This window comes from Oreochromis aureus, linkage group 22 (genome assembly GCF_013358895.1).
Source record: "Oreochromis aureus strain Israel breed Guangdong linkage group 22, ZZ_aureus, whole genome shotgun sequence".
Taxonomy (NCBI): domain Eukaryota; kingdom Metazoa; phylum Chordata; class Actinopteri; order Cichliformes; family Cichlidae; genus Oreochromis; species Oreochromis aureus.
Window position 1 is genome coordinate 699,170 of NC_052962.1, and position 16,798 is coordinate 715,967.

Consider the following 16,798-nt stretch of genomic DNA (forward strand, 5'->3'; position numbering starts at 1 on the left):
TGTGTGTGTGTGTGTGTGTGTGTGTGTGTGTGTGTGTGTGTGTGTGTGTATGTTACATAGATAACATCATCACTCCAGTAGCGGGACTTTCCCTTTTCTACATCTAAATGTTCTCTGAAGACAGGAAGCGGTTAGTAGCTGCATAGGTTCATCACACAAGTTACTAGGTAAAAAGTCATTTAAACATGTGCTTAATAATAATATAAAAAGATACATTTCATATAGCTGATCATATTATACAATATTCTCTTAACATTCCTCTTAAGCAGACGTTTAGTATAGTATGGACAGAATGTTTTAGCAAGATATGCATTTGTCAGTTAAGCAATCTATATTCTGAGAACAGGCGGAGACTGCCTCCATGCCTATATAACCTGCAATAAAGAAGTGTACTGTGTGACTCTCTCGAGAGACGTTCACCCATGTACATGTGATTGATTATATTGTCTCACTGTGTCTCTGTTTTACTTGGCAGCCTTCTATTTGGGATTTTCCCCCTACATTTCTTGGTCCTTCGAAGCCGGATGAGACAGCCTATTTAAAGCAGCTCCCATAAGAGGCGTGTTACGACCCGGCTCAAGGCCGCAACATAAAAGAAGATGACTACCAGTTTGTGGGATGAGAAGAGGCTTTATCTTAAAATGGACAACCAGGTTGGCTAAAAATGGCTGGTGCCACTAAGGCAAACACAACAAAAGAGATGGACAAAATGGTGAACGGAGAACTAAACTATACTGGGAAAACTAAACTACTGACCCTGAACAGAAACACAAACCTGAACACAAATAACCACGAGCAGAAAACAGATCACAGTTGGGCAGCAGGGAAACACACGGATGAGACATAGTGGATACACAGACGGACCGGCCAAACTACAAAGACAGAGGACGCGACTTAAATACACACAGGGAAACACAGGGAGATTACACACAGGTGGGGAACACAGCTGGGAATAATCAACAAGACGAGACAAGAGGTAAAACTGAACACACTCACATGAGACGCAGACCTTCACAATAAAACAGGAAACGAGAACACTACACCAAGACGCAGACCTGACACTGAGAGACAGACAGAGAATGACACATGGAACCTGAACTAAACTAAACGTGAGATACAACCGAGAACAAAATCCTTAAACATGACAAAACAAAACACTGACAACATTAAATCATAACAGGCGCCTCACCAGGTCCCGTCGGTGCGAGAAGCCCACGTTGAAGTCTGCCGGCAGCTCACGCACTAGGTGTGTGATAAAGTCCAAGGACGTGAATTCGGGTCTTGGCCAACGTTTTACAAGCGGTCCGCACCGTCGGGGGCTGATCAGGTGCATCTGAAGAAACCAGCGCCAAGGTAAGACAGACTACTTTGAGATAATAAAGGTTTGCGCAAAAACGAAAACGAAACTTAAAAGAAATTAGGCTCGCCCAGAGGGGCTGGAAGTAAAATAAACATTGAGCTCATCCAGAGTGATTGGTAGCTCCCCGAGAGGGTAAAATTAGCTCGCCCAAAGAGGGTTGGAAGCAGTAAAATAAATATTGAGCTCGTCTAGAATGATTGGTAGCTGCCCGAAAGGGTAAAAATAGGCCTATAAGCTCGCCCAGAGAGGCTGGAAGCACTCACGCCGCTTTAAGGAAGCTGGTAGCGTGTGAGCAGCGTTGAAACTGTCTGTCTTTTATTGTCTATTTTTTGGTGGAATAAGTTGATTTTACAGCACAATAAGGAGGCTGAACTATTCCACTAATTTGTTTACTGTTGGTCGCTGAAGTACTGGTGAACTGAGAGGAAGGTCGTGTTTCATCACGTAAAGGTGACACTGCTTTCAAGAATAGCTTGAAAGTAGAAGGGCGTGTCAGCCACCTCTCTCTGTTCTCATGCCAGCGAAAGCGCCACAGGTGTGTGTGTATTACTAAGCGCTAAAAGAAGCATAAACTAATAATGGGTAATAAAGCAACAAAACTCACTGCTGACGAGCAGTGGCTAGAAAAGAAATGTCCAGGCTACCGGACAAATTAGTGCATATAGATGGAGAAATCCAAAGAAAACTAAATGTCCCACGTGGGAGGAAAATGCATTAACTAAATTATAAGAAACCCTCCAAGCAGAAATAAATACTGAAAAGGAAGCTAAAAATAAATCAAAGCATACACAAGAGTTGTAATATTTTAAAGCATGGAAAGAGGAATGAAGTGGAATAAACAAAAGGTTAAATTAAGGTTAACTTAAATTAAAGCAATGAAACAAAATTGGGAAGACAACCAAGCTGAATGAATAGAATGCGTGAAACCAGATAATTCACACAAAATATATCAAATAAAAAAGAGATGCATAAGGTATATTAAGGCTGTGTCATTGTTCAGCCAAGGAAAATGTCTCCAGCTTGGGAAGGTGTGAAGCTGCAGATTCACACAGACCCGTGATGGATACATAATAAAATATAAACTAATATACTATTGTATATTAGTAGTGAAGTAGTGTATTGTGATATACTATTGCTGTTATAAAAAAGGAAAAACAATACAATGATAACATTAATAATGACATACTATTAATAGGAAGAGGCACCTCAGTCAGTTATGATGCGAGGTGGAAGATTGTTTAAAGTAGTCTGATTCAAGCTTAAGGTTTGCTCAAACTCAGTACAATGATATAGGAGATGAAGAAAATAAGGAAATAGCTACACTAATCAGGTGCATAGAGACACTTGACCTGGTTGTAAACCTGTCATCTTAGATGAGACTTTGTTAAGATGAAGAGCAAACCTATACTAACAACTAATGAGCCAAACCCTGTATACAACAGCTAAAGCTACAGGTTTGAGAAGCTGAATAAAATGAATTAAATATGTGGACACTACCAAGCTGATGAGCAAGTTACACATTTTTATTTGTTTTTTAGAGCAGAAGCTGCATATTAAAGCTCACACATGCAGCTGTCTGTGAGCTCAGTTTTTCCTCACACTTCTGCTCTGTTTCTGGCAGCAGCTTTTTCTTTTTCTTTTGTGTCCTGACTCATGTGTGTAAAGCCTTCATGCCATCGGCAATTTTTTTTTTATTTTTGTTTTTTGTTTTGTTGGTTTGAAAAATGAATAAATTTGTGATCATACTTGTGGATCACAGTGGCACATAATGATTAGGCATATGATTTACTAATGCAGATGTAATAACTTTATTCTAAAATTCAAGGAGAACAAACAAGAACAACATCTTCAGTTATGTCTTGTTGTTGTTCTCTGTGCAGTGTGCTGAGTACTGTAACTTCTGAAGTAGCTCTCACCATGTGTCCTTGATGATGATAAGTCCAGAGCCAGCTGAGAGCTGGGTTGTCTGTTTTGTTTTATGTGACAAGGCTGAGAAATTAAAACTTAGTTTCTTGTTTTGAAAAAAAAAAGAAAAAAAAAAAGTGAGTGACAGCCCAGACTCATAGACTCCGGCACCCCTACCCTCAGGTGATCTGACTGGTGAAGGGAGGGCTGATTGGGTATATCCCGCCCTCTGCTTCTTGCCAGTAGTCTACTCACCTGAGGACCTAGGTGTGTTTGGTTGTCATGAAGACACTCGCCGTCCTAGCAGCTGTCCTCCTGCTCCTAGCAGGACTCCTCGCGCTTTTCGAGGACAATAAAAAAGACAAACAGCACCACCTACAGACGAGATGGACACACGACAACTCACACCTCCGTGACATGACGCAAGACCATATCCATCCATGGATGAACAATGCCTGGTACCGCTACGTACACGACAGAACTAAGGGAGAGCCTAATAACACTGCATGTTACGTCTGCTCCCACATGCCATGCACCTCGACATTTCCACCTTTTATGGAAACTACATGAATAAAACACAAGCCAAGTGCACTGCCAGCTTCGCGGGCATTGGCTATCAACATAAGAAAATCATCATTGATGAGACAAGCTCTATCATCTATTCACTTAACTTTCTCAGTATCTTTCAGGGACCACCCCAATACGAGGTAATCACCGTCGAAAACGCTGGACTTGACAACGGAACGTGTGACCAGCTCTTCTGGATCAACTTCAATGTGACGAATCGGAACACGTCCATTCACTTCCCAGTGTTCTTGGACCAAACCCCAGGAAGAACCACTCCATGTGCTACCGACAAGACAACGGTAACAGACCCTAGGCAACACCACCAACTGTAACCAAACCGCAGCCAACGGAGAGGGCGCACCTGTAAACACGTCCGCGCCCAGCAACGGCACCTACTGGGTGCAGGGAATGGCCTGGCTGTGTGGACAACGTGCCTACTTCATACTGCCACCCGGATGGACGGGCACCTGTGCCCCAATCTTCATTTCAGACCACACCTTCAGGATGTCAGCTGTAAATAGCTCTCAGACTACAAGACGACGACGAGACGTCTCCGCAGTGCAACCACATGACCCCATCTATGGCAGTGATGTGCCAGAGGAATTTAAGCTTTGGACCACCGGACAAAAGGTCCTCCACTCACTGTTTCCATGGGTGGGCACCGGAAAGAACATGTTAAGGATTGAAACTTTGGATTACCGCTTTGGACTGTTCCTGAATGCCTCGTGCAAAATCAACAATCAACAAAATGAAGAGATTGATGCCCTGCGCATAACTGTGATGCAACACCGAGTCGCACTGGACATGATTCTGGCTGAAAAAGGAGGACTCTGTATACTCTTTAACAACACATGCTGTACATACATTCCAGATAATGTTCACTCTTCCAACATGACCGACGCCACGCACGCTGAAACAACTCAGGGACGCTCAGCAACAGGACTATGTCACGAACACTGAAGATTGGCTTACCTGGCTGTTGAGTGGTTCCTGGAAATCTCTTTTAATAAAAGGACTGGTTTTTGTAGGAGTTCTTTTACTTTTACTCTGTTGTTTTACTTCTTGTATCTTGCCATGTGTACAATCAATGATTAATAAAGTTGTTGCAGTTCATGTGCAGGCATACCTGACACTGCCCATGGACGAAGATGATGATGATCCCCCTGACACTGAAATGCTGTGATACACCAATGTATGACGTGTTGATTAAAAATGCGCTGCAAGAAATCATGCACAGATAATAAACCAATGGTGTTTTAACTAGTGTGAAAGTTAAACAACAGGAGGGAAATGTGAAAAGATTTTGTTTATTCTTCAAATATGCTTTGCTTGTAATTGTGTAAACTCTGAATGACGATTCACCCTGATAAACATGAAGCCTTGTCTATGCTTATCATATGCCTGTGAAGACAAGTTCCTGTGTAAAAAAGAACGGAAAGCTCCTCTTAAGCAGACGTTTAGTATAGTATGGACAGAATGTTTTAGCAAGATATGCATTTGTCAGTTAAGCAATCTATATTCTGAGAACAGGCGGAGACTGCCTCCATGCCTATATAACCTGCAATAAAGAAGTGTACTGTGTGACTCTTTCGAGAGACGTTCACCCATGTACATGTGATTCATTATATTGTCTCACTGTGTCTCTGTTTTACTTGGCAGCCTTCTATTTGGGATTTTCCCCCTACAAGATGAAAGAATTCCTCAATAATACAGTGGCTGCAAAAGTATTCGGCCCCCTTGAACTTTTCCACATTTTGTCACATTACAGCCACAAACATGAATCAATGTTATTGGAATTCCAGGTGAAAGACCAATACAAAGTGGTGTACACGTGAGAAGTGGAACGAAAATCATACATGATTCCAAACATTTTTTACAAATAAATAACTGCAAAGTGGGGTGTGTGTAATTATTCAGCCCCCTGAGTCAATACTTTGTAGAACCACCTTTTGCTGCAGTTACAGCTGCCAGTCTTTTAGGGTATGTCTCTACCAGCTTTGCACATCTACAGACTGAAATCCTTGCCCATTCTTCTTTGCAGAACAGCTCCAGCTCAGTCAGATTAGATGGACAGCGTTTGTGAACAGCAGTTTTCAGATCTTGCCACAGATTCTTGTTTGGATTTGGATCTGGACTTTGACTGGGCCATTCTAACACATGGATATGTTTTGTTTTAAACCATTCCATTGTTGCCCTGGCTTTATGTTTAGGGTCGTTGTCCTGCTGGAAGGTGAACCTCCGCCCCAGTCTCAAGTCTTTTGCAGACTCCAAGAGGTTTTCTTCCAAGACTGCCCTGTATTTGGCTCCATCCATCTTCCCATCAACTCTGACCAGCTTCCCTGTCCCTGCTGAAGAGAAGCACCCCCAGAGCATGATGCTGCCACCACCATATGTGACAGTGGGGATGGTGTGTTCAGAGTGATGTGCAGTGTTAGTTTTCCACCACACATAGCGTTTTGCATTTTGGCCAAAAAGTTCCATTTTGGTCTCATCTGACCAGAGCACCTTCTTCCACATGTTTGCTGTGTCCCCCACATGGCTTGTGGCAAACTGCAAACGGGACTTATGGTTTTCTGTTAACAATGGCTTTCTTCTTGCCACTCTTCCATAAAGGCCAACTTTGTGCAGTGCACGACTAATAGTTGTCCTATGGACAGATTCCCCACCTGAGCTGTAGATCTCTGCAGCTCGTCCAGAGTCACCATGGGCCTCTTGGCTGCATTTCTGATCAGCGCTCTCCTTGTTCGGCCTGTGAGTTTAGATGGACGGCCTTGTCTTGGTAGGTTTACAGTTGTGCCATACTCCTTCCATTTCTGAATGATGGCTTGAACAGTGCTCCGTGGGATGTTCAAGGCTTGGGAAATCTTTTTGTAGCCTAAGCCTGCTTTAAATTTCTCAGTAACTTTATCCCTGACCTGTCTGGTGTGTTCTTTGGACTTCATGGTGTTGTTGCTCCCAGTATTCTCTTAGACAACCTCTGAGGCCGTCACAGGGCAGTTGTGGAGCTGTTTTGCAAAGAAGAATGGGCAAGAATTTCAGTCTGTAGATGTGCAAAGCTGGTAGAGACATACCCTAAAAGACTGGCAGCTGTAATTGCAGCAAAAGGTGGTTCTACAAAGTATTGACTCAGGGGGCTGAATAATTACGCACACCCCACTTTTCAGTTATTTATTTGTAAAAAATGTTTGGAATCATGTATGATTTTCGTTCCACTTCTCACGTGTACACCACTTTGTATTGGTCTTTCACCTGGAATTCCAATAACATTGATTCATGTTTGTGGCTGTAATGTGACAAAATGTGGAAAAGTTCAAGGGGGCCGAATACTTTTGTAAGCCACTGTATGTTCAATAACAGAAACAAAATGCTGAGAGAGCTTTTGTAGGCAGTTACGACTCAGTGGGGTACCTGAAGAAGGTGTACTGCTCGCCGTACATCCAGGGATGCAACTGCAGGGCACTTCCCAAAAGGAGGAACAATAAGGCTGAAGAGCAGGGCGATCAGCACAAATACATCAGGGAGAACGATCTGAGGCACAAATCGAGACATCCTTAAAGATATCCGTCTATGTTTCAGAATAACTATCATTCTGCAACATATAGCTAATGACAAGCAGCTAATTTCAAAGAAAAAGGCATAGCGATAGAAGTGGGTGGATATTTTAGTCAGCTGCTGACAGATAGTCTAACCTGGGCAAAGATTCCCCGACGGCTCCTCCGAGCGTAAAGCCAGCGTTTGATGAAGAGCGCTCTCAGCTGCTGCCACGTCAGCCACCAGCCGGTTGCAGGCACCCCACCGTGGCCATCGCCATTCAGCAGGTCTGTCTCCTGAGGTCCTGCTGACAAGAAAAACACAATGTGAGAACCTGGACTGTTAATGTACATTTAACTGACAAATACTTGGACCTAGACACGTCCATGGATACAGAGGCAAAATAAACCAGAGAAAAAACTGAAATGTCATAATTTACATCTACTTTTTTTGCATTTTACTTATATTCTACTGAAAAAAATCAATCTCATCTAATAATTATTTTCAGCCAGTTGTGAGCTGAGAGTACCTTTTCTATGAGGCTTTTCCCTTCCTGGCAGCATTTTGGAAACAAACGGTCACAAGGGGAAACAGAACACTTGCATGTGCATGATATGTGTGTGAGTGTGTGCGTGTACACACTCACACACACACCTGTTTCTGCTTCATCTAGAGGATGGCCATCAGTTCCCTGTCCTGACGGCGGCTGGCTGTGGGGTAATTCAGGCTGCACCTCTGCTTCAGTGTCCACACCTGTCTCCTCTGCCACCCGCAGAAAGATCTGGAAAATACTTTAAATTTAAATCCTCCGTACATGCACAACAAGGCACTCTTTGAAAGAGTGTGAAAACGAAAACAAGATAATAAATAAACCCCACAACGTTTTATTTGTGGAAAGAGTGGAAATCTACAATGTCTTAAAGGTCATTTGATACTCTGTAGCAGGAGTTTCTTATAAAAACTCAGCCAAAGCAATTTTAAGTTCAAACTGAGGCATTTCCTTAACAGTGTAAGCTGCAGACTGCAGGTGGCAGTGAAGGGAGCATCCAGAAACCTTGCAAAAGAGCAGAGAGTGAGAAGGTAAATCATGCAAAGGTGACTTATCAGGCTCCACAAATCTGCTATCAGTGCTAATCGAAGGCTAATGTTAAGCCTGCTACTGGCACGGCAGCTCCACAAATATCCAGCCTTCCTGAAGAGACGGATAATACGCCATTCAATCCGTTTACTCTTACGTCACCCTTGTGGACTGTGCATTCACTATATTGATTAGTGTGTAATAGGAGATTTTTATACTAGTTTTATCACAACCAACCACTCACTGACCTAGTTTTATATTTTCCAGTGATGTAACTGGGAAATGTAACTGTAACATTGTCTCACCTCCTCCAGCGTGCTGTCCGACAGCCCGTAGCTGCTGATTCCCAGTTCAGTCAGCCTCTGGTCCAGTGTGATCAGTAGGATGGCCAGGCTGCTGTCTTTGGCGGCCGTCTGGCCAGGTTGATCACCGCCTCACGTCTAGACTCCTGCACCAGTCTGGCACCAGGGATGTGGTGTTGAACCAGCGACAGCAAAGCTGCCAAATCTGCCATGAAGATGAATGTGATTTTAAATTGCTTCTAAAGATGTTTTCAAACATGCACTCAACATTTTCAGTCTCTCCTATTGTAAACTACATATTCAAAGCTACACATAAACCCGACAAAATGCAACTTCAGACATTTAATGCAAAACAGGAGGAAGTCTACGGACACAGCCCACGACTAAATAGTTTGTAGAACCAGCTTTAACAGCAAGAAATTGAAATAACCATTTTCTATAAGACTTTATCAATCTCTCAAATTGCTGTGGGTGAATTTTAAACCCACCTTTATTACAAAATTGCTTTAGTTCATTGATGTTTGTGTGCATTCATTTATGCACAGGTCACAGCATTTTAATCAGGTTGAGGTCTGGACTTGGCGAGTGCAAAGCCTCAATTCTTCAGTTTTTCAGCTGTTCTGTTGTCCTGAGATCATTCATCCTGTTTTGACCAAGCTTTTGGTGTGATGGCCACATCCTGTGGCTTCAAAATAAGCTCAAATAATCACCCCTCCACCACTGCGCTGACAGTTGATATGAGGTGTTTGTACTGAAATGTTGTGCTTTGTTTTTGCCAAATGTGGTGCTAATATAGTTGTTTCGGTCTCATCTGCAAATGATAATTGCAGTTTCTTTGCTCCAGACCAACAAACCACCAAACCGTCTGCTTTTACATTGGTGCTCAACCTTGCTAATGATCAATTAATGTAGTGTACACTCACATGAGCTGCTATCCTCACTTCCCAGCCCGGTGTCTTCACTCAGTGATGAGTCGCTGTCCTGAAACATAGAGCAGAGAACGGTTCTTTCAGTACTCCACATTTCTGTGCTTTCTTTAAACTTATGTACAAATTATAAAAACTATATAACAGCAAGGTAATAGATAAACAATTAAAACTTTAAATTTGCTTTCATTTTTATGATGAATATAAATGAAAATCCTTGATGAGAGGAGGGAGCTTGTTGGAGCTGGCACTGGTGGAAATACTGAAATTACTGGGAGTGCTGGTGTCCAGTCCTTCCCTCTTCACCACAGTGAGGTAGTAGCCAGACCCCAGCTGAGATTTAAGGAAGAGCGGTGAGCCACAGCAGCACAGCTTCCCCTGAGAGATGATGGCAATCCGGTCACCTAACAACTCTGCCTCGTCCATGTAGTGGGTGGACAGGATGATGGTCTGGTCTGAGGGGGAAAGAGAGCCCGTTAGTGCGATTTATTTTCTTATAAGTCTCAGAATAAAGATCTCAAAAGAAAGACAAGCATATCCAGGCTTTATAGAGATGTGGATCAAGGTTCCGTTACTCAATTACTTCCCGTTTTATTTGTCCTGTCCTGTGTGCATTGTATTTAGTTTTAGTTCTTTTGTCTTGTTTTCCCCTGATTAGTTTCAGATGTGTTCCCTGGTGTCTTCCATTGCCATCAACCACCCTAGTGTGCACTTAAACCCCATCATGCCTGCCTGTGTTTCCACCCCACTTGAATCAATGGCCTTTGTGTTTCTGCTGCTTGTTGGATTTTTATGTCTCGCCTGAATAAAGGCTAGTTTTACTGTTTATTAAGTTTGCATGCTAGTCTTGTTGTTTCCCACTAAACATAACAAGAAGAATGTTATCTTTAAACAAATAACCAATAAATGACCGTTTAGTCTCCTGGCTAAAATGTAATTTGTTCTTACCCTCAAACCCTGATCAGAAAACAATGTTCACAGCACCTTTGCAGTGTTTGAGCAGCAGGTCCCAGATCCCTCTGCGGGAGTACGGGTCAACCCCAGCTGTAGGTTCATCCAGGACGACCACCTTTGAGCCTCCGACAAACGCTATCGCCACAGACAGCTTCCTCTGCATGCCGCCTGACAAACGGAAAGTTTTAAGCTTGAAAAGAAAACTGACTGAAAAACAAACCTGTTGTTTTTCATGCACAAAGTCTCACACACTGAGGTTAAACTAGTAACTTTACCTGAAAGGTTTTTGGTCTGTTCGTGTCGCTTGTGCAGGAGGCCCACATCCTCCAGCAAAGTGTCCAGCTCCGCCTTCACCTCTGCTTCAGACAGACCCTTCATACAGCCATAAAACCACACATGCTCCTCTACCGTCAGCCTGAAAGTAGGAGAAAATATGAAAATATCTCTTTAATAGAAATCCGATCAAAACAGTCTACACTATAAAAAAAAAGGTATTCTGAACGTTGTTTCAACACGTTGCAGCTCGGGCCTTGCATGTCTCAATAAAGGCTGTTAGTAGTAATATACCTTGTGTGCATGTGTGTGTGTGTGTGTGTGTGTGTGTGTGAGTGTGTGTGTGTGTGTGCCCTCACTGAAGGAAGGTCACAGCAGGAGCTTTTTCAAACGCATTTCCAATCATTGTTTTACAAGAAGTGTAGCTCATACATTGGTATTATTGTATTATTTGCGATACTTTATAAATATGAACCTCTAAAGATTTTGAGTTCATGCACATTGTGAAACAAGAATCTAAATATTTGTGTCACAATGATTTCTATAAAAACATGTTGTTTATGGGGATAATGTAACAAATCTTTTGTGGCCCTATTAATGATCAATGGTGATTGAAGAGGAAGCTGAACCCAGGCTCTGGACATTTTCATGACAGGTGACAGCGCAGACATGTGCTAATGAGAGAACATGTTTATCATCATAAAGACTGTGATATGAAGCATCGTTAAAGTGTCACTTCAGTAATGTTGACTCATGTTTTTAATAGATGACTTTAAAACACTAAACTCTAATTTCTGTGGTTTATTTTAAGTTTACAGAATATAACATGTGGTAAGACGATGAGTTTTACTTCTCACACGTCGTGTTATGTGTATCTATTTATCATGTATGCTACTTTGCTCTGTGGACTGTAAAATGTTTCATTGTATTCATGAAATAAACCAGACTTTCACCGTCTGCATCTTTTACTGTTTTTCTGCTTTTGTTCACTCCAAGTTTGACAAACCCACAGACATCCAGAGTTAACTCACTAACAATGTGGAGCAGTCTCAGTGTATTTAGCTGCTTTTTCCCTAAACACAACCAACTGAGAGAAACGCTTGTAGTCCTCACTTTGGTCATTTTGAACGCTGAAGGAGATTTGTTCCATAGACACCTCATACTAGTGTTTCCTGCACTTAATCCATCACTACTATGTTCTATTTAAATCCAGATTCCTTTTATAGTTTGCAGTGAAATTTGTTAAACCGTTGCTTAATGTGACAGAAGTACATGTCACTCTTTACTAACACAGTTGTAGATAAGTTTATTGCTGAACCACACAGCTAACAGTCTCACTCACTCTCTAGGTTTTTGAAGTTTTGTGTGTAACGGTTTAGTCTATCAAACCTTATCCTTTCCTCCCCAGTATCACAACAGTATGACTCCCAAAGTACGGATCAGTAAACAACCAATGATTCTAAAGCCAGAACAGAAAGATACAGTTGGAAGATGCATGATTGTGTTTTTATGATGCGTAGTAAAACTACCCCTCTTCTTCTTCTCTGTGTTGTTGTTGTTCTTGTGTGTGTGCGTGTGTGTGTGTGTGTGCCTGTGTGTGTGTGCGTGTGCCTGTGTGTGTGTGCGTGTGCCTGTGTGTGTGTGCCTGTGTGTGTGTGCGTGTGCCTGTGTGTGTGTGTGTGTGTGTGTGTGTGTGTGTGCCTGTGTGCGTGTGTGTGCGTGTGCCTGTGTGTGTGTGTGTGTGTGTGTGTGTGTGTGCCTGTGTGTGTGTGCGTGTGCCTGTGTGTGTGTGTGTGTGTGTGTGTGTGTGCCTGTGTGTGTGTGCGTGTGCCTGTGTGTGTGTGTGTGTGTGTGTATGCCTTAGAAGTCAAATAATACATTAGCCACACTTAAAAAAAACAAAAAACATCTGAATTTCATTTAGAACTGAGATTCTAAGTTGTAAGCAGAAATCTTGTGCTCAGCCACAAATATGTTTCCCCACTTTCACAATGCTGAGGTGTCAAATCCACACAAATCCACAACCCCCCAACAAATGGTTTGTTACACGCGGGTGTGAAGGGCAAGCTTTACTCACACAGCCTCACACACAGTAGATTTTTAAAGTTTTTGGGTACAGGGGTTTAGCCACAGATGTAACTTCTACTTTTGATAAAGATCACTCCACCTGTTTATTAAGAAATTAAGCTCTTATTTATACATGTCTACACAATTATAGACACCGTGTGCTCTGTGACATTAAAGTCTTCTACTGCTGCCTCCAGCGGTTTGCATTTTAAACTCCCAGCCTTTCAGGTTGTTATGAACGACTTATATTTCTAACATTTTGTGATATAAAAGTGAACCATGTAGGTTTTTTAATTTTCTGTGTGATGGAAGGACTTAAGACACAAGTTATTTAAAATTCAAAGGGGAGACACGCTGCAATATGACTCTCTTCTCTCATTCAGCCACTCTCATTTTCTTTCTCTCAATACAACAGGGAAAAGGTTGTGCATGAATCTTCTATTTGAAAGTTAATGTGAAGTAAGAGTTGTGATAGTTTTGTATTCTCCAATAATTTTTATTTATTATTATTTTTTGAGATTTTGACTTTTTTTAAATTAGTTTCTGTGTTAAAAAAAAAATCTGATTATTATTTTTTAAATGATTAGCTTTTATTTTTGTCTAGAGGGCTTGTGTCAGATTTATGAAAATCAGTACAGGCGTTATAATAAAAACACAGAACTTTTTGAAAGCAGTTGACTCACAGACTTGTAGACATCCAAAGTCTCAATAAACATGTGCATCAATGCCTCATTGGGCATTATTAGTTGTAATAACACGGTTACCAAACCAACAAATATGGGCGACCGTGGCTCAGGGGGTTGGGAAGCGCACCTGTACCCGGAAGGTCGCCGGTTTGATCCCCGGCCTCTCTGTCCTGGTCGTTGTGTCCTTGGGCAAGACACTTTACCCTACCGCCTACTGGTGTTGGCCAGAGGGGCTGATGGTGCGATATGGCAGCCTCGCTTCTGTCAGTCTGCCCCAGGGCAGCTGTGGCTACAACTGTAGCTGCCTCCACCAGTGTGTGAATGTGAGCGTGAATGAATAGTGGCATTGTAAAGCGCTTTGGGTGCCTTGAAAAGCGCTATATAAATCCAATGCATTATTATTATTATTAAATACTAAAACTAAAGATATTTTCTTTATATTTATATTTTATTTTCATTTTAAAAGCCTTTTTTACGTTTTAGTTTAGTTAACAAAACTGCCTTTTTCACCAGGTTACTATAGTTAACTAAAAAGCATTTTAGTTAGCTATAATAACCTTGGTCCCAATTTCAATGAGTGACTGATTGCTTCCTAAAACTACAGAAAACCAGTGTGTGAAAAGGCTGTGTCCTTGCAGCCTGTTTAGAGAACAAATATGCAGCTAGGGCAATAGGATGAACAAATATATCATTATTTAGTTATTAATCAGGATTGGGTATATCATATCCTCATGGACACGCCACACCAGTTTTGAACTTTGCCTGTGTGAACTGGGCCACTCGCCTTCATTGCTGTGTGCAATAGTTTATCGGCCTCCTAAATATAAAAAGGAGTTTTTATCTGAGTTTTCGGAGTTTCTCGCTGACTGTGCATCCCGGTATGACCAGGTCCTGCTACTCGGTGATTTTAATATACACGTATGTTGCCCAGGGAAGCCCCTGGCTAAGGAATTCATGGACCTGGTGAACTCTTTTAATCTTGTTCAATCTGTTAAATGTGCCACTCAAGAACGTGGTCACACATTGGATTTGGTGTTGTCATATGGGTTATCTGTCTGTAACTTACATGTGGAGGATGCTGTATTCTCTGATCATATGCCCATTTTATTTGACGTTGTTCCTCTTAGTCCTGTTGTTAAACGGGCTGCACCGACGCTGATGCTATCGTGCCTTCGGCTCAGATACTGCTGAAGATTTTTCAACACTATTTGAACAACTATTATGTCCAGTCCCTCTGAGTCGTCCTCCGTAGATGGATTACTCTCTCATCTGGACTCTGTTTGTAAATCTGCCCTTGATGTTGTTGCACCTCTAAGACTCAGGCAGTGTAAACCCAAGGCCAGCCCTTGGCTAACCGATTTTACTCGAGCCATTAGAAGAGAATGTAGGAGATGTGAAAGACGATGGAAAAAGGACAGGCTGTACGTCTCTTTGGAAGCTCTTAAGACGAGCTGAAAGCTTACCAGAGGGCAGTAAAGACCGCCAAAAACTCCTATTTTTCACAACTTATTGCTGCTAATTCACATAACCCTCGTGTTCTGTATAATACCATTAATTCTGTACTGAATGCAGAGGATCATGTTCTTTGCAATCTTCTGAGGTTATGTGTAATAGGTTTCTCAATTTCTTTGTGGATAAGGTTGCTAGTTTGAGACCCTCCACTGTAGCTTCTGTTGACCCGGCTGTGCATGTTCCCTGTTTAAATTTGCTTATTGCTTTCCAACCAGTTGTTCTACCTGAACTAGAGAAGCTTGTGTTAACTGCTAAACCGTGTGGTTCTCCGAATGATGTCGTTCATCCCCGTTTTCTGAAAGAGGTGTTTCCTACTGTTGGACCACATATTCTGAACATAATCAATACCAGCCTCTTGTCAGGTCAAGTACCAAGTGAGTTTAAGCATGCAGTTATTCATCCCTTACTTAAGAAACCAGGCTCAGATATTTCAGTAATGTCAAATTTTAGACCCATCTCTAAACTTCCTTTTCTGAGTAAGATCTTGAAAAGGTTGTTCACACTCAGCTGATGGATTATCTAAACAACTTTCAAATCTTTGAAGTTTTCCAGTCCGGCTTTAGGCCGCTTCATAGCACAGAGACAGCTCTCATAAAGGTTATGAATGATATTCTGGTAGCGACAGACTGTGGTAAACACGTAGTGCTTATACTACTAGATATGACTGCTGCATTTGATACAGTGGATCACAACTGCTGCTGATCTCGATTACAGCATTGTGTGGGCATTTCTGGCTTGGCACTCCTGTGGATAAAATCATATCTCTCAAACAGGAGCTTCTGTGTTAAGTTGGGCTCGTCATCGTCTTCTGTGGCCCCTCTGTCATGGGGTGTACCACAGGGATCTATTCTTGGGCCATTACTGTTTTCATTGTATCTCCTGCCACTGGGTGCGATCTTTCGTAAACACAATGTTTCATTTCATCTATATGCTGATGATTGCCAGCTCTATTTTCCTTTCAGTCATTCTGATAGCTCCTCAATTAGACTCCTGCTTGATTGCCTTAGTGATGTTAAGTCATGGATGGCTCAAAACTTTTTAAATTTTAATGAACGTAAAACGGAAGCAATTGTGTTTGGCCCGAATCGTTCCTCTGATATCCCTGATGTTGACCTTGCTGCTCTGACCCCTCACCTGAAGAGCTCGATTACCAATCTTGGGTTAAAATCGACTCTGCTCTTACCTTTGATGGCCACGTGAATGGGGTGGTGTGAAATCGTCATTCTATCACCTCAGGCGTCTGTCGAAGGTTAAACCTTTCCTTTCAAGGCGTGACTTGGAGACTGTCATCCACGCTTTTATAACCTCACGCTTGGATCATTGTAACTCCCTTTTAATTGGGGTTGGACTGGGCACTCTGACACGCCTGCAATTAGTACAGAATGCTGCGGCACGGTTTTTATCTGGTAAAAGGAAATTTGAGCACATTACTCCAGTTCTGGCCTCCTGCACTGGCTTCCAATTGAATTTAGGATTCATTTTAAAGTTCTTTTATTGGTTTTAAATCTTTAAATGGTCTGGCACCTGCATATATGTCTGATTTGCTGAAGCCCTATGTCCCCACTCGTTCGCTCCGGTCAGCTGAGCAGCTGTTGCTCTCAGTCCCCAAATCACGGCTGAAACTGAGAGGCGACCGA

The 16,798-nt window shown here is 42.2% G+C and overlaps 1 pseudogene; it reads right to left on the reverse strand.

Moving 5' to 3' along the window:
- Positions 1–16,384, reverse strand: part of LOC120435739 — a 36,142-nt pseudogene extending 19,758 nt beyond the window's left edge.
- Positions 16,385–16,798: the final 414 nt, after the last annotated feature.